This window comes from Mus pahari, chromosome 19, assembly GCF_900095145.1.
Source record: "Mus pahari chromosome 19, PAHARI_EIJ_v1.1, whole genome shotgun sequence".
Classification (NCBI taxonomy): domain Eukaryota; kingdom Metazoa; phylum Chordata; class Mammalia; order Rodentia; family Muridae; genus Mus; species Mus pahari.
The window spans coordinates 76,950,016-76,969,674 of record NC_034608.1 but is presented as its reverse complement, the minus strand read 5'-3'; the positions used below and the strand labels follow the sequence as shown (position 1 = coordinate 76,969,674).

The 19,659-nt window shown below is 41.0% G+C and overlaps 1 protein-coding gene across 1 annotated transcript in view; it reads left to right on the top strand.

Moving 5' to 3' along the window:
* The first annotated feature begins 985 nt into the window (after positions 1-985).
* Positions 986-19,659, top strand: part of Palld (palladin, cytoskeletal associated protein) — a 383,084-nt gene continuing 364,410 nt past the window's right edge. Inside the window, exon 1 of the mRNA XM_021219923.2 lies at positions 986-1,149. The gene's annotated coding sequence lies outside the window, so the exon portion shown is untranslated. The remainder of the gene's footprint in view (positions 1,150-19,659) is intronic.

Genomic DNA, 19,659 nt, shown 5'->3' with positions numbered 1-19,659 from the left:
CATGGAAGCACTGTGCTAGGGATCTGATCAAAAGAAAGACCAAATAACAAACTTCACTATCAGGAACAGATTTCTTTAGACATGAAACCAGACCAAAGGTCATGAGATCCAAATAAAGTCTCAATACTTTCTTTCCAAATTTCCTGGGACCTGACCTATGATTCTCTCTACCCTCTTAGATCTTACTGGAGTAGACAGTCTTGGATCAGAAAAGTTCTTGGCTCCTCCTACCTCTATTAGTTACTAACAACAGTACAGCCTAGGTCACAGTGAGCTGCTACAAAATAGTCAGCAAAAGGATTTGTGCTGCATTTTTTAACAGTTGTAACAGCTTCATTCTTGTAGGAAACAATGTTCATTCACCATTGGCTCAGCTTTTCCAGGAAATTATTTGCTAAGTGTTCTTAATCCATCAGGCTCAGTGCTCTGAACTGTAACACTCAGTCTCCATTTGTTACACTGTTCCATTATGCCTTGGACTACGTCTTTAATACACACTCTGGTCACATGACAATTTTTAATTAACACCATGAGGTAAGAAGGCAGTTGGCATCTCTACTCAATTTGGCAGGTGGCATAATTTTTAAATAGTTATTGGGTTTACTATTTTAGAAGAACCCACCACGTGGCTAAAATTTAAACATACAGAGCAGATCATCCGAGGAGTCTTCCTCTGGGGTCTCGCTATTTAAAATTGGGGATTATAAACCTATTTGTAAATAACTAAAGGCATGTGAAAAGGCTGGGAGGTAATTTCCAACGACAAAATCAGGGGGGACTATGTTTAAATGTCATGATTTTAAATTCATGGCTATGGTTCCTTCTATACTAGGTGGCTTTAATTTCTAAGAACCCAGCCTCAGATCTGGGGCTGCTTCCCAACCCACTACTGGGATTCCTGACTGTGGCACTCAGCTGAAACATGAGTTCAGTTACCAAATATAGCCGAGTAGAGTAAGAGAACAGATGAGCGTCTCAGGCCACAGTTGTCTCACTACCACAGACCAAGCAGTCCTTAATGGACAGGCAAGACCGACCTCCACTCACCAGGAGAAAGAGGCAAAGCCCCTGGGAAAGCCATCGCCTTTGGGAAGGCTTTGAACCAAGCAAGCATTGAAAAGTTCTGTACACACCTTAACACACTTACCGGTAAGACGACACTTTTAAGACTTTTAAAGTTGGAAATATTTCAATAGCTTTGCCTGGCACTGTGCTACTATTTGGAAAATGCTTGATATTTTTCTTTCATGAGGACATGAAATGTAGTGTTAAGTTTGAAATTTTTTTCCCAAAACAGGTAACATAAAATTTTCTGGATTTCTTTCTACCCACACTGTCAGACAACTACCTTTGGTTTATAATCTTAGGTGTGCTAAATCATTCTGATCAATTACAAAAGGGTAAGGGTGTCAAATATGTTTGTGGATAGAGTCAAATTTGTCAAGAGTATGCATGTGTTATATTTCATAGTAAATGAAACTATAGATATCTTGACTATCATCCATGTTTAAGCTAAAATATGATGGCTTAAAATAATAAACCTTAGGTTTTAAATATCTTGAGTTATTAATCACCTTTTGAAAGATTTTAAATTAAACCACAGGACATAATTAAATTAGTTGGCATAATACCAGGCAATATAAAAATAATTTTAATATGCATATGAATAAAACATTTTTTTACTGTGATATCTACAGTGCAATCTGTCAGATATAAATATCAAAACCCAGTCTTGTATCGTGTTGTTTTAAAGCTATGGAGGAAATTGTCTTGAATCCAACACATGATGTTGGTGCAGAATTATTTTAGGGTCATATTACTTTTTAGCATTTTCTAAAAATACTAATTACCTTCTAGTATAACTACTATGGCCAAATAAAAGGCTTGTTACTCAGCAGTAGAAAATTATTAAAAATCTGCTCCACTTCTATATATATTAAAATCAAGTCCTTTTTGCATGATAAAGATACCATCCAACTATTTTTCTCAAAGAAATTGAATAATCTGCTCAAATATTCAGAACTTTATAACTGCTAACTGAAGAGGAGGTCTGTGGTCCTATCTAGCCACAGCCCAACTGTAACTACGGGATTGTGCATACCTGGTCCTGTTGTCCTGGCATTCAGTGTGGGCTGGGGTCCCTTTCTCTGGCTCTCTGTCAGCTCTCTGTCCAGGCTTCTTTGTTCTGTAGCTAAAAGTGGATATTTAAGTCACCACAGCTCACACTTCTCAAGAGAAGGAGTGAGGCCACTCTGGGAAATTACCACCAGCGTGACTTCTTGGCTTTGGTTTTGTTGGCTTTGTTTACTCATTTCAAAGGTGTGAAGAGGGAATATATAAGTGTGCAAAATAAGTTGGCCTAATTCTTTAATGTTCACTGATTGATACCCCTGCAAGGCCAGGACAAGAATCCCCACTGCTTAAGCAGAGTGGAAAGTGGCCTTCAACGGACAGTCTGATTCTGGAGTTCTGGATTAAGGCCATGCAGAATGAATGAATGGCCAGGGGCTGGAAAAATTCCGACCAAACAAAACAAAGACTAATCAAAGCATTATGGCAATAATTTGCAAGGGATACAACATTATAGCAGAGAATATAGAAACATCTTGAGTAAATAATTTTAATATACACAAAAATAAATCATTTTTGACAGTGGATATCCACAGTGCAGTCTGTCAAGTGTGACTTTTGAATGTAAGTGAGAAAAGGATGAATTAGAAATAAAAAGTACAGTTATTCCCAGTGGATTCAATAGAAGGATGATAAAATGAAGAGGGTGCCAGGAAAAAAAAACCCTCAAGTTCTCCTCATTAAACCATCTATGGCTGTGTTGGAACTGAATGAACTGCCAGCTTCTGTTCCCAAAATTTAAATAAAGTGTTTTACTTTGGGAGGTTATACTGTGTTTAAAACCACAGGGTAAATTTGAGATACCTTTTCACAATGGCAATGTATCTGATGATAAAGAAAAGGGGCTTATGTAGTTATCAAGAAATGGTTGCATAATTAAAGTAATTTTGCATCAAACATAGGATTTTGTGAATGTTTTCACCTGTGGCTGTTGCCCTACAGGGTTCTTTATAACGACAAAAAAAAAAAAATCAACCACTGAAATGAGGAGAGAGAAAAGAGAGCTTAAAAAGAAAAGGAAGAAGGAAATAAGAAGCAAGAAATTAGTCTAAAGCTAGCCATGATTCTAAAACAACAACAACAACAACAAAACTTCAGTGCCTTTGTTCTTGGCTTTAACCTTTGTAGATAGATTTTCTGCAATATTGAATTTCAGCAATATCGAATGGTTTAATCAAAAGCACTTATTCCTTTTTTTCTGTGTCTACAAACAAACAAATGAGGGTGCTTACTTTAAATATCTAAATCACTTACAAATTCCAGCCGGGCGTGGTGGTGCACGCCTTTAATCCCAGCACTTGGGAGGCAGAGGCAGGCAGATTTCTGAGTTTGTGGCTAGCCTGGTCCACAGAGTGAGTTCCAGGACAGCCAGGGCTACACAGAGAAACCCTGTTTCAAAAAACCAAAAAAAAAAAAAAAAAAAAAAGAAATTTCCACATAAGTTTATGACTTGAATTTCCTATTTCCTATATAAATCCCACCATAGAGCTAAACAGCATTTACTGACTGGCTTGCACTCCTCCAACACTCGTCATTATCTATTGCTATGCACACGTGCATTTTCAGGTGACTATTGAACCATCTCTCCCTCTCTGAAATCTCCAAAGCACCAGAAGAGTGCCTTTTCAATCCTCAGACACGCAATGAAAGGATGTAAGATTCGGTCTCCTCTCTAACATCAGCTTTTCTTTCATAATTCTAGCAGCTCTCTGGTGTGTCTTGGCCATGGTGCTTCTTGACGTGTTCCACAGATGACCACCGTTCTCCTCTTCCCTAAACACTTAAGATAATTATTACCTGCAGTATCCCGAGTGGGAAGAGGGAACTCTGCAGTTACACACATGCTTCCGCGCTGAGTCTTCCAGCCCCGAATGCTACGCACTGAGACAAGTAGCTGGGCCTTTTCCTTTCATTCTTGAGTAATAAAAATTAACTAAAGTAGAAACATGATGAGCATTCTATGCGTTTTCTACAGGTTCAGATAATTTGCTATGGACATGATTCACTCTGAAGCTTGGCCTCTACTCACTGTAAAACAACTCTTGTTGATGTTATACTTTCCACTGGCTGTGTGTGTCTAGCTTGTCTTTCTTGCGTTCTGTTTAAGTTTAAGAAATAACTCTTAAGCTGGGCATGGTGGCACATGCCTTTAATCCCAGTGCTTGGAGGTCCGAAGCAGGCGGATCTCTGTGAGGTTGAGGCCAGCCTGGTCTACAAAGGGAGCCCAGGACAGTCAGAGCTGGTTGTGCTGAAAAAAAAAAAAAAAATAAAAGTACAAACAGACAACAAAAAGGAAAGAGAGAAAGGATTCTTATACCAACAGTCAGTAGTGTCTTTTGCCTACTGGAATATTCTGGAAGGCTTCATACACACACACNCATGGTGGCACATGCCTTTAATCCCAGTGCTTGGAGGTCCGAAGCAGGCGGATCTCTGTGAGGTTGAGGCCAGCCTGGTCTACAAAGGGAGCCCATGACACTCAGAGCTGGTAGTGATGAAAAAAAAAAAAAAAAAAAAAAAGTGTGTTGAAAATTCAAACAAACAACAAAAAGGAAAGAGAGAAAGGATTCTTATACCAACAGTCAGTAGTGTCTTTTGCCTACTGGAATATTCTGGAAGGCTTCATACACACACACACACACACACACACACACACTCACACACAGATGATGTATGGATGCATTGGTGCATGTACATATATTTTACTCACAATATAGAAGATTCTTACCAAGTGTCATGAATATAATTTTTCTATGCATCAAAAGCCATGCATGGTTATTTATAACTTATAGATGTGTCTACCTTTTGTCATTTGCATATTCACATGACATGTGAACCAAGCACAGGTACAATATATTGTTTATTCAGGATCTTCAAAATAAATGTTTCCCCAGATGCTAGGGTAGTAATGCTAAGCTTCCATTTTTTATTTTTTAAAACTTTTCATTGATTACCTGTGACTTTCACACCATTCATTTCAGTCCCGCTCATCTCCCAACCCCCTCATAATCACCCTTTGCCCTTGCAACTTCCTCTCCAAAATAGAACACATAAACAAACAAAGCACAGAAAACACCTCACCCTGAAAGCTGTAGTGTGTCAGTGTGGACTACAGTTCACGCATCTTCTCTTGCAAACGTTCATTGCCATGAGTCATTGGTCTGGTTTGGGATCTCTGACCTCTATGACAGTATTAGATCCTCGCAGGGCCTCCTCTCATGCATCCTTTCATTGATTGCTCTGTGTCATGGAGATTCTGCAGCTTTAGATAGCACAACTGACCCTTTTCATGTGTCCCAACCATCTTCAGATGATATGATGATATAGATTTGGGGGTGGGCCAACTCAGCGCCCTGGATCTGTGCCTGGGTGGTAGCTGAACTGCTCAGCTTGCCAGCTCTCCCTGTCCACACCACCAAGGTGAGCTCTCCAGCACTGCTCTGGCTAGGCCACCCAATGTGGCCATCAACAGGAGGTAGTGTAGTGTCCTGGTCTCATTCCCTCCAGACACTGGCTCACCAGCACCCACGCCTCTAGGGCCAGATCCACTGTGTTTCCCAGTCAAGGTATGAGGCCCATTCTCCCTAATGCTGTAGCCTTGTGGGGACTGGACCAGTTCCTGCTCTCACACCCTCAAGGCTCGCATACCTGAGTCTTCTCTATCAGGGCCAGCTCCACTGTGTTGCACAGGTGAGCCGCAAGGTCTGCTCTCTCAAGTGTTATGGCAAGTGAGGGGCAGGGCTCGTTCTCCTGCTCTCATGACCTCAGGGACAGCTCTCCCCACTCCCACAGGTGGTGAGGAGGAGGGCATTATTCTCACACCCACCCCACCTCAGTCACCTCAGGCTAGATGAGTGTCAGAGCCAGCAGTCCCTTCCCCTCAGGACTGGCTCACTCTCTCATCCTCGACCAAGTCCAGTCCTTCTGTGCTGGTTCTCCTGAGTGCTGCAGGCAAGGGACAGAGCAGCTTCACCCACTCTCATGGCCCCAAGGCCAGCTCTCCTGAGTGGCAGTGCCAGTGTTCCAGAGCTCTCACCTGGAGAGTGGGTTACCTGCATCCCACTATCAGGGTCAGCTCCGCGGTGCTCTACAGGCAAGATGCTGGGTCAACCCCAAAGTGCTGTAGCTGGTGAGGGACTGGGCTAGGCTAAGATTTCTCATGTTAGGTTGTATGATACATGCACAAGATACAAAATCTTTAACATAAACACCATATGATCTACATTTTATAATATAATTTCACAGAATTCAGATATTAATTCTTTTTTAATTTTTTTATTAGATATTTTCTTTATTTACATTTCAAATGTTATCCCCATTCCTACTTTCCCCTCTGAAAACCCCTATCCCTTCCCCCACTCCCCCTGCTCATCAACCCACTCCCTCCTGCTTCCTGGCCCTGGCATTCCCCTATACTGGGGCATAGAACCTTCATAGGACCAAGGGCCTCTTCTCCCATTGATGTCCCCTGCTACATATGCAGCTAGAGCCATGAGTCCCACCATGTGTTTTCTTTGGTTGATGGTTTAGTCCCAGGAAGCTCTGAAGATACTGGTTAGTTCATATTGTTGTTCCTCCTATGGGGCTGCAAACCCTTTCAGCTCCTTGGGTACTTTCTCTAGCTCCTTCATTGGAGACCATGTGCTCCATCCAATGGATGACTGTGAGTATCCACTTGTGTATTTGTTAGGCACTGGCAGAGCCTCTCAGGAGATAGCTATGTCAGGCTCCTGTCAGTGAGCTCTTGTTGGCATCCACAATACTGTCTGAAGAAAGAAATCAAAAAGGTCTCAGATGATGTAAAGATATCCCATGCTCATGGATTGGCAGGATTAATATAGTAAAATTGGCTATCTTGCTGAAAACAATCTACAGATTCAATGCAATCCCCATCAAAATTCCAACTCAATTCTTCACAGAGTTAGAAAGGGCAATTTGCAAATTCATCTGAAATAACAAAAAAACCTAGGATAGCAGAAACTATTCTCAACAATAAAAGAACCTCTGGTGGAATCACCATGCCTGACCTTAAGCTGTACTACAGAGCAATTGTGATAAAAACTGCATGGTACTGGTACAGCGACAGACATGTAGATCAATGGAATAGAATTGAAGACCCAGAAATGAACCCAGATCTTTGACAAGGTAGCTAAAATCTCCCAGTGGAAAAAAGACAGCATTTTCAACAAATGGTGCTGGCTCAACTGCCAGTTAGCATGTAGAAGAATGAGAATTGATCCATTCTTATCTCCTTGAACAAAGCTAAAGTTTAAGTGGATCAAGGAACTCCACATAAAACCAGAGACACTGAAACTTTTAGAGGAGAAAGTGGGGAAGAGCCTCAAACACATGGGCACAGGGGAAAAATTCCTGAACAGAACAGCAATGGCTTGTGCTGTAAGATGGAGAATTAACAAATGGAACCTCATAAAATTGCAAAGCTCCTGTAAGGCAAAGGACAAAAAGGCAACCAACAGATTGGGAAAAGATCTTACCAATCCTAAATCCAATAGAGGGCTAATATCCAATATATACAAAGAACTCAAGAAGATATTAATTCAAGAACAAACTGAGTCATAAAATTACATATATAAAGAATCATCCAATTAAGAACTACAAATTTTTTAAAAATGAGTGTAACATGCACAGTAAGTTAATAAAATGGGTGATCATAGGCGTTTACATTTGGAAGCAATATCTATTTAGAATAAGCAAGAATTCTGATAAGTTGCATGCTCATATCTGGAGGTAGATGAGTGTCTTTGATACCTTGTATTACTGGCTAACCCTCCCAAACCTTTGCAATACCAAATGCTTGCTTAAGAGCAGGAAATAAACAACACGAACACATGGCGAAATTTGCCTGCAAAGCACTGTGAGATAAGACCAGCAGCTTCTGTTTTTCTGGTAGACTGGGGGAGACTAAAGCCTGAGGCCAATCTTGGTTTGGGGCAGTCACCACCCTTCTCTCTAACAACCAAGAGGCTTCCAATCAGCCATGGTCTAGAGACATCATAAAAACAGTATACTTGTTCAAAAGTCAATCTAGACAAAGTAAAAAGGTCTTTAAGTATAAGAAATTCAGAACCTGGAAATTATTTCTTAATTTACTAATCAGACCTCTTCTATAAAATGTTAGACTGTGGACGTGAAGTTTAGTGGTTGGGCACTTAGAATGCCTGAGTTCTGAGCCCTGATTCTTGGGACAAGGAATGAGCAAAAAGTTTAAGGAATGTTGAGATGTTGCTCCTTCAGATGTCTAAGTCCTTAGGCTATAAAAGAGAAGCATGATCAACAGTAGGTGCTTTTTTTTTTTAAACTATGTCCATGTTACTTATGTTTCAAAGAGTTAGCAGACTTTATACAATTCTTTCTGTCTAATACAGGTTGAATAGCCATTATGGGAAATGTTTAGAACCAAAGATGTCTCAGATCCTATATTTTTTTCAACATTTGAGATATTTGTGCACACATAATGAGGAACTTAAGAGATGGGTGTTCAAACCTATATGCAAAATCATTTATGCTTTATATACACTTAATATATGTAGCCTGAAAGTTTGTTCCATTATGTTCTCAATGGTATTATTAATAATCACTTTTAACAATTTTTATGCAGACAACAGAATTTCATGGTGGAGAATTTTCTACTTGTGATGTTAGGTCATCACTTTAAAAAGTCTAGGGTTTTGGACTATTTGGGGATTTCCAGTTTGGAGATAGAACTGCTCAACAAGTACTAGGATTGCTGGAAAACAGAGTGGGTGATTTTTATTTATTTATTTATTTATTTATTTTGCTTCTGATGTTTTTCCCTGAGACTCTTCCTTGGCTGTTGATAAGAAACGTAAAAGTCAGAATCATTAGAGATAAGTGTTTAATACCATCTTACACATTTCTAAATGAGCAAGTGGTGTACATCTTTCATGCAAATGTCAGCGGTTCTGTCATGAGCAAGTTCTGTCAGTGGCATAGATGGACATGTTTCAGTCTTTCCAAAATGTGGGAATTTATTAAATAACAACAAATTTACAAGCCGAACCAATTTCTTTGGCTTTAACTGAGAAAGTATTCCTGATTCCATTGAGTATTGGTGGTCAATAGCAAACACAGGTACTTCGGTCCTTCATTTCTTAGTGGTGGTTGGTTGGTTGGTTGGTTGGTTGGTTGGTTGGTTGGTTGGTTGGTTGGTTTGGGAGTGTGGCTTGTATGTGCCACGAGATGCATGTGGAGGTCTGCATAGAGCTTTCAAAAGTTGTTCTCATCTTCTACCTTGTTAAGGCAGCTGTCATTTCTCCTGCACTGCATACTCCAGGCAAGCTGGGGAACAAGTTTCCAGGTGATTCTCCAGTCTCTGTCTTCCTTCTTGCCACGGGAGCGCTGGCATGGCAATGTACAGCCCTCCATCCAGCTTTCTATGTGATTACCAGAAATCAAACGCAAGTCACCAGGCTGCACAGTTTGTATTTAACCTCTTAGTCACTTTGCCAGCCCCACTGATCCCCAATCTTAATTACTACAATAATCGTCAGATTACACATCATACTACACATGTGAGTATTATTTGTGTATTCCGCCATGTATGTGGGACACAATGGGTCTTATAAGAGACTAAAGAGGCTATGTTGTTCAGAGGAACTACACTGAAAGGCAAGGCAGGGAGTTGATACAGATGCAAAGGGAATACTCTATAGGAGACTGGATAAGAACCACAGAAACAGAACTGTTAGAGTGCAGAGCTGTCAATGCAGGTCTCAGTGACAGGCAACTTTAAATGTCAGTTTCAAGTGGCCCTGTGTGTAAGAGGTGAGATAAACTATTTGACCTGGAGTCTGGAACAGGGGCAGAGGTCTTTTTCAGTGACCTTTTTCCTGGGTGAGGCAGCTTATTATGAGAAACTAGGACATGGGTTAATGTAGCTGTCTTATCTCAGTCTTGTGCTTAATATGCCACCTTCTTTTCCCTGAATCCATAGAAAAGGGGGCCTCTGGAACTATTGCCAAAGGACATACAGACCCAGTCTGCTGGGCTTCTCTTCTAACTAGCATCTCCTGTGACTGGTTGTAACAATCTATGGCCATGAGCTTACCTTCAGCAACTTGGTCCCACCCCAGTGGCATGTTGTTTGCTCTTAGAAAGCTGCTTCTTCAGGGATAGGCACAATTTGATGACTTTGATGGCATATGTATCGGACACAGAACCCTGTATATGGCCCATATACAGTGGCACTGCTTAAATAGAATAGAATTGCTAGGCAGTGGTGGTATACACCTTTAATCCCGGTGCTTGGGAGGCAAAAGCAGAAGCAGACAGATCTCTGTGAGTTCAAGGTCAGCCTGGTCCATAGAGTGAGTTCCAGGACAGCCAAGGCTACATAGAGAAACCATGTCTCAAAACAAACAAGCAAACAAACAAACAAAATAAAGCAAAACAAAATCTGAACAGAATTCTGTGATGCCTGACCACCACAGAGGCATACACCATGGATGCATCTGGAATTACCTTAAGGAAGTTGGGGAAAGGGGAATGATCTTGAAACACCAGACTACTCTTTATGTTTCTTTCTGAACAATATATTAGGAACAACCTGGGTTTCCATTGTCCTCTTGTTCTGAAACTGCAACACAGTTGCCACAGGCCCTGAGCGCCATCCAGTGGTGAAATCCGGAAGTAACTACAGAAGCATAGGAAGTAGGCAGTTGACTTAGAATTTTTAGAGAGAGAGACACATAGCAAGTTAGGAAGAAGGAAGTCAAGACTTAACACTGAGACAGCCTTGCATGACAGAAAACATCTGGAGTGTTTAAAAGAAAAACATCCTCTCACTCAATAATCAGGATAAAGTCAGAAAGCACATAAAACGAGGTACCAGGTAGGAGCCAGCATGGGGAAAGTCTCAGAAAACACATACAGACCCAGTCTGCTGGGCTTCTCTTCTAACTAGCATCTCCTAACAAGCTCCATCAGCTCACTGAGCTTGAAGAGAACAGAGAATCATTTCAATATTCTAAAAGAGAAACCTAAAGAGACAGAAGTGCTTTTTTAAAAAATCAAGCAGTAATCCTTGAGCGTCAAAATACACTCAGTAAAATGTAAAGTGCAAAAGAGGCATCCGCGGGAGGGACAGCAAACAGGAGGAAAAGTAACAGCAAGGGGACAGGCTACTCAAACATTTCCAGTTGGCATAAAGAAGAAAAAAACGTGTGGCTCAGGGTACAAAGTGAAGATGGCGGTTTTCAGTTGTGTGAGTTTAAAGCAGACTTGAGAAGGCCAAGGAGAGGAAATAATATAATAACAGAAAACTCCACGAACCTGAAGAAAGGTACGCATATACACACAGAGGAAGGTCAGAGGTCACAGGTCAAATGTAACTCAATGAGGTCTACCTTAAGATGTTTTATAATGAAAATCTTTTAACATGATGCTCAAAGGTTAAGAAAACACTCAAGGACGTGAGAGAGAAGGGACCGGTACTTACATAGGTATATCCCAATTTATCTGACAATCAATTTCCCAGTCTAGAACAGTGTGTTCCGACCTGTGGGTTGCAAACCCTTTGGGGTTGAAGGGTCACATATCAGATATCTGCATTACAATTCATAACAGTAGAAAAATTGGAATTCTGAGGTAGCAAAGAAAATAATTTTATGGCTGGAGGTCATCACAATGTAAGGAACTGTATTAAAGGGTCGCAGCATTGGGGAGGTTGAGAACCACTGGTCTAGAAGAAAGTACCATGAGATTGTTTTCAAAGTACTAAAGAAAATACTATCAGGAAAGAATTCATTGTTTTGCAAAACTATCCTTCAGAAATGACAAAGGCACTCACAGACAAACAAAAGCTGAGAAAAATTTATGTATTTTCAAGACACTTATCTACATGACATACAAAAGGAAGAACTATAAACTAAGGAAGGGCATGATAATAACTAAGAAAAGAGCATAGAAAAGTCGCCGATAGAGGAATTACACAAGTTCAGGATATGCTAATATTTAACTAAGGTGCTTAAGCCATCCCTAGTATATGAAAGGCAACAGAGAAATGTAAAATGGGGACTGGAGAGATGGATCAGTCACCTTGTCTCAAAATTATGAGTTCAGATCCCCAGGGTCTGTGTGTGACAGAGGAGGCCCATGGCATACTCCTGGAATCTCGATGGTGTTAAGAGGTAGAGATGAATCCCTGGAAGCTTGGCTATGTGGTGAAGCTCCACGCCAATGAAAGATTTGTCTCAAAGGGACTGGAGCTCCTGATGCTCACACATGCCACTGTCCTTGAGCTAACCAACAAGTCCCAGCACACCTGGGGGGAAAAAGGCAAAATGGGACACTAAAATTCAAATTGTGAGAGAAATTCAATAACATTGTATAACCATAGAAATTAATACTTTGTGAGCCTCTTTATTACTTCTGTTTGCATCTCAATAAGCATGTTAAGTTGCTGTTGGTAAAAATAGAATTCTATGAACAAAATATTTTCCCCTGTATTTGGGGTGCTGTGCTCCCATGCATGCACATGGGGTGTGTGTGTGTGTGTGTGTGTGTGTGTGTGTGCACGTGTGTGTGTATGCGTGTGTATGTATGTGTATGTGTGAGTATGTGTGTGTATGTGTGAGTATGTGTGTATGTGTGTATGTACGTGTGTGTGTGTGTGTGTGTGTGTGTGTGTGTGTGTGTTCTGAAGCTGGCATGGAGTGTCAACCTCTATCTAGTTCGACTTTTATTGATTGAGATGGGGTCTCTTAACCCAGAACTCATCAGTCAGCTAGTATAACAAACCAGCTTGCTCCAGTTATCTCTGGTTCTTGAGTGCTGGCTTCTGGGTGCTAACCACCACACTTTCCTCACTTTTACCTGGGACCTGGGAATCTAAACTCCTGTCCTCGCTTTTGTACAACAAACATTTTATTTACTGAGCCTTCACCCCAGTCCCAGAAAGATATATTTGGTAACCCTTAGGGTAATGACAAAGTAGTCTACTCTTTAAAAGAATCCAATAATCAAACCACAGTAACTAACATAAGCACCAAGGAATCCTATGAACGCGTGAGAAAGAAACCCTGGCAATATTAGAAAACAGGTTTAGCCTGATAAAAACATGAATCAATGCATGAATACATCAAGTATGAATTGGTATCCATTAAGTGGGCATTTTTGTTTTGTTTTGGTTTGGTTTTGGTTTTCAGGACAGGGTGTGGGTCTCTCTACTCTCGTGGACTGTAGCCAATTCAGTCCAAGAGGGCAGTGAGAACAGCAACAGCTAGCAGGGGAGTTTGCAAGCCCTGTGGATACATACAGTGAACAACCACACCAGGACCAGCTTTCAGGAGGCAGATCAATTTTACATACGGTGATTCAAGGCTTATGAAGTTTTGGGTGACTCAGGATAAGAACATCCAGGATGGGCAAAGGTCATTGGTTGAGGGCTTAGGGCACCAAAATGCCTCATTAGAGGAGGGAGCATTTCAGGAATCTCAGGTGCTAACCAAACAGGCTTTATCAGGAGAAAGGAAATTGGTCCTGTAATCTACCTGAGGCTTCATGACATTCCTCAGGCATATGTGTGGGGCCTTAGAATTTCCCCAGACAAAGTCAGAGGAGAAGCCCTGTAAATGAAGTCTCACAGAGTGTGCTGAGCCCAGGGGCTATCAGGTCACGGTGGACTTCTACCTTAATTAGCAGAGTTTTCCCACAACAGGGTTTCTCTGTGTAGCCCTGGCTGTCCTGGAACTTATTCATCAGGCTGACCTCCAACTCAGAGATCCACCTGCCTCTGCCTCCCAAGAGCTAAGTCTAAAAGTGTGTGCCACTACTGCCTAGCTACATGGATATATTTAATGTCTGTATATAATGCTTAAAATGAATTTTTAGGCCTAGTGACTGGCTCAGTGTCCCAAGGCTGCTGATACAAATTTAATCCCCAGAACCCACAAGGTGGGAGAAGAAACTGACTCCCTTATACATACACACTTCACATTCAAATAAATAAATGCAGAAAAAAAATAATGAATTTTTAAATTAAAAGTTGATGGCAGAAGAACGTTTCAGTGAAGAATGTATATTTGAAATGCTACAAGTCCTGGAGAGGTGGCTCAGCAGTTAAGAGTACCAACTGCTCTTCCAAAGATCCTGAGTTCAATTCCCAGCAACCACATGGTGGCTCACAGCCATCTGCAATGTTGTGCTGAGGGCAGTCTATGTTAGGAAGGTGTGCCGGAGAGTCTTCACTGGGCAAATTTCTGTAGGTAGACAACCCAGATGGGCTGTGAAGCTTTTGGGGCCAGGGAGTACCCCAAGGACAAGGGGAGAAAACATTGATAAGACAGACTTTGTAAAAATGGTCTCACTTCAATCTTTGATCCCTACTGCAAACTGCTTAAACAATATTAATAGCAGACAATTGTCACATTCCTCTGTACAGTTACTTTTTTATGTTTGATCAATCCCAAATATTGGACTATTAAATATCACTGAAGAAAAACCACCTGACATACTTCATCTTCCTTGACGCTTCCCTTGCAACAGCACACGACTGTCATTAAACTGTGTGGTCTACCATTCTATGAAAGGAAGTCGAAGAGGGGAACTTGACATTGAATTACATCGACAGGACCCAGGAGCAGCCATTTATTTCCTCTGTGGGGAAGAACCTAGAAATGCACCTATTCCAAGAAATCAGAAAATTATGGCTTAGGACAGTTAGGAGAGATGAGAGGTAAGCTAAGCTAAACTGAGAAGAGATGAAAAAGAAAAAGAGGAATTTTCAGGCCAAAGTACTGGAGAGGAAGCAGTGAGAGATCAAAAGCTATGGAGACCCCCCCCCCCCTATTCCTCAAGATGCCCGCGCTGCTTGCTGAAGGAGAAATACTTCCATTCTGGCATGATGCATGCAGTTTTAAAAGCTACTGTCTTTGCCAGGGGTCAACTGCACTCTGGCCCCTCCTGGCTTCCCTTTTCCTCTAGTGGCCTTTGCTCTGGGAAGTGGGCCACCCTACCAGCCTCACCAGAACCCTTGAATACTCAGATGAAAGACACACACACACGCACACACAGTTAATTCCTTTACAATTTGCCTTCCTGTCACAATGGCTGGGCATTACTATCTCCCACATGGAAATGCATGTCCTTACCAGTTTATTATCTCTGTCTTTCCACCTGCCCTAAACTTCGGCAGCTAGTCCTTCCTAACCCCTGCCAAACATCCTTGGCTACCTGCCTTCAGTGGAGGCCTCAGGCCCAAGGTCCCCCTGAAACATGGTAGTTTCATTCTTCTTACGCCAAAGCATGGCAGGAAAGACCCTCTCTATGCCCCTGTGTCTGCCTTTTCCTCCTGGGACCTGGTCCTGCTTGTATCTTTCACCCAGCAATTGGACCCTCACCTTCTTTTCTCACAAATCAAGAACAAATTGGGGAAAAGGATGTTAGAATCAGAATCTCCCCTTACACTGACATTTCTCTCGTTCCCTATTTACTGACCAAAAGCGAGACAAGTTGAACTTCTAATTTGGCTTCATTGTCTGCATCTCTCACAACCTTACTGGATTAGAAAAAAGCATGATTTAGCATCCAACAGGAAGTGTCGGGGAAAATAATGGAGATGTTTGCAGCTGTGTGTCATTACTTTTGAAGATGGTCTTTTCATTTTGGGATGTTGACTGACACAAAAATCTCCGAAGCAGAGTTTTCCAGTGACCTCGGGCCACTTGGAAACCTTTCTTGTTCATCCCTCGTTGAGTGAGTGTTTTTTTTCCCCTGGCCTGAGTGCATGTTACAGCAGCAATAACTGAGCTGAAAATTAAATCTGGAGCAGGTACGCAATCATGCTATTAATTCACTTTTCACTGTGCAAGCAATTTTTAAATGGCACCTAATCCTGATAACTGGATACCATCAGGTGGCGCCTGGTGAAAACCAACACATGAGTTAGCAAGCAGGTGAGACAATATGTGCCTGCAGCAAACACTCCCTACTTAACAATAAGAAGTGGCCGTTTCCCATCATTCACTTAGCTTAAGCTTTCTTCTATAATGCTTTTCCTGAAGCATTAAAAAGTATCATAATATGCTCACTAAACTATAATGGAGTTAGTGATGTATGGATCTTGTTTCAGATCCTGTTTTATTAATATGATACATGGTTTAGGAATCTTGCTTGTAAAACCATAATTTAGCAGTGCTAAAGTACCTGGTTAAGATGGAGCTCTGGATTCACTGCCTAGACTTGAACCTTGGTTCTTCTATGTAAGGAAGGAGAGCGTCTCACTGTGGATCTCTGGCTGGTCTGGAACTTTCTCCTTAGAATAGGCTGCCTCCCAACTCCTGAGTGCTAGATTGTAGGCATGTGCAACAATGCCAGGCTGAATGCTTCACAAACATACACATGATTGCTTTTCCAGCGAAAGTAGTACTGACTTGCATTCTGTATGACTCCAAACATTGTATTTTATTGTTGTATAGATCTTAACCAATTGTAAGTCTACCAAAAAAATTCAAGCACTCGTAATCATTTGCATATGTGTGTAGTCTTCATTGCCTTCTTTGAAATGGTTGTAAACTCTTAATGGTTTCATGATTAATTAGCTAAGTAAAATTTTATATGCGTATTTGTTTTATACTTGTTTATTTTTACCATGATTCTGTCATCTCAAAATTATAGTTTAACTGCCTGTTGCTCATAAAAAATATATTTACATATTAAAAGTGAACTGAGTACAAACTTTCTTCATAAGAGAATGATTAGGATGGCTCCATGCTACAGAACAGTCAAGACAAAGGAACTAGAATAGTGGTTCTCAACCTCTCTAATGCTGTGACCCTTTAATACAGTTCCTCATGTTTCAGTGACCACCCCCAACCATAAAATTATTTCATTGCCATTTCATAACTTTAATTTTGCTAATGTTACAAACTCGAATATAATTTCTGATCGCAGGATACATGATAAACGACCCCTGTGAAAGGGTTGTTCGACAACCCCCCCCCACAAAGGGGTTGTGACCCACAGGTTGAAAACCATTGAACTAGAGATCCATTGAGTTGATAAAAGTAAGTACAGTGAGAGGAACAGGACAGTGGAGCTTTAGGATTTTCCCAGTTCACAAAAGTTAGATACCTAAGCAGTTTCAATGCCTAAAACCAGTGCTGAGGACCTGGGAGTTCCCTGGAGAGTAGCTGATATTTCATCTTCATTGGAAGTTCCAAGAAAATTGAGTTTGCAGTCAGTGGAGGGCCACAACAGCAGAAACGCAAGCACTAGCCGAGGAAGGTGTAAGGGCAGGCATTCGTATTCCTTTTACCCAGGATCCCTTTGGATCTAAGTCACCAAGTGAAAGGAGCTGTCCACTGTTAGGTCTCCTTCCGTTTACCTTCTCAAAACACCTTCCAGTGGTGTGCCTCCTAGGTGACTCCAAATCCTATCAAGCTGACAGTTAAGATCAACCTTCAGGATGTTCTTATCAATCCATCAGATTTCCTTAGATGGAAAGCTGGTCAAGAATATTGGCCCAATTGTCACACTTCTGGGGGATATTCCACCAGGTTATGACTGACAAACCTTACAAAGCTGAAACTCAACATGTTCAATAACTTCCTTTGATGATTTCTAAACTCAATCTTGAAGGAAAGATTACTTTGGGGGACTTTCTAACCTTTCCTCCTATGATGCTATAAGCAAAAACTAAAAAAAGAACATCACAATTAGAGTGGCGGGAGACTAGTTGCTTCAGTAAGCAAAAGAGGGACTTAAACTGATGCCTAAGATCCCTTTATTTGATTCCGATGATATTCACAGATAAGTCTCCTCTGCAGAACACATAGCTGTCTTAAGAATCCTTTAAAACTAGACTACACCTCCCCACATCGTTCCTATGGTTCCTATGTACTTTTCATGTTCTTTTGAAGTTCTAACAAATTTTTATATTACCTTCATGTCATCTGTTTAATGATTCCAGGTTCCCCATCTTATTGCCCCATGTGACTTTTTAACTCTTGAATGGAATGGTGACGATGCCATGATTCTGGGTCAAGAGCCAGTCAGCAAACATCATCCTCTGGAGTTAGTCCATCCTATTGACATTTTATGTACAGAACTATGGATTTTTTTCACTAAAAAAACCAAAAAAATCCTTTAGAGTCTTAACAGATAACTCAATTGTTAAGAATCTTTACTGCTCTTTTAGGAGACTAGTTGAGTACCAGTATAGGGTGGTTCACAACCCCCTATATAATTCTAGCTCTTGGAAATATGATACCCTTTTATAATGAGACTTTCTCGGAGCTGCCAGCAGTATAAATAATGACACCAAGACATTTTAATATTTTAAATCTTAGGCCTTTTAGTTAAGGCGGTCTCCCAGACAGCTATCTAACTTAATTGACTCATCCTGATACTACATCCCATCATGTGCCTAGCTCTACCTCACTGCTTCACTCTGGTCCTTCAGTTCACCTCCTCGTCTGCTGGTGAATCTCTGAGTCTCATTTCTTCTCCCAGCATCCTTCTGTTCTGCCCTCTACTTTCTGCCCAGCTATTGGCTGTCAGATCTTTATTATAGCCAATCAGATACAATTGTAGATTGCCTCTAGGCCAGTGAAGAATAACAAAACCAAGATCCTGACAGCATTTAGCTCTTTGCAGGTAAATAATGAACAATTGAATATACAGAGACATACCTTCACACAGTGTACCCCAACACTCTAGTCTAACTATGAGGCCAACTGCATGTGCTCATAAACAAGTATATGCATGTATGTGCACATTGCACATGCCTTTAATGCCAACTCTTTTCATAGACTGAGGATGGAGAACTGCAAGTTCAAGGCCAAAGCCAACCTAAACTACAAATAAAAACAAAACAAGAATATTACAACTTTTAAAGATTAACACTCAAGAATCAGTGTCCACAAATAAAGTGGACATAGTCATGCTAACTAATTTATATCTTATCTATGGCTGGCTTCATGATAACATGCCAGCTAATAACTATAACAGGAGTGCTTCAGTCACAAAGTGAAAAACACAACACATTTATACACCCTGTCTCTCAAGAGAACAGTTTGGGAATACTTAGTATGGAGCAGACGTGCACTCTTAGCACCTGAAAGTTAGGATGTGATTATTGCTACCTGTTAGAATTATGTTGAATGAATGAATATAATGACGTGACTGCACATAAAGGTTGAGGCAGTTTATTGAGACATAAATAAATACACCATAACCGATAAACACACGAATACTTATTCTTTCTATTTATAGTTATTAAATGAGGGGAAGCTGAGATTGTTCATTTGCCCGTGGTGGATTAGGCCATGTGAATAAAATCTGTGTGCTGGCTACCTTTTGTCATCATGACACAAACCAGAATCACCTGTGAAGAGCAACTCAATTGAGAAATGGACTCCATCAGATTGTCCTTTGTCCATGTCTGGGGTCATGTCTTGTTCTATGATTGATGTGAAAACGCTTAGCCCATTGTGGGCAGTGCTACCGCTGGGCAGGTGCTCCTGAGTTGTATAAAAAAGGGAGCTGAGC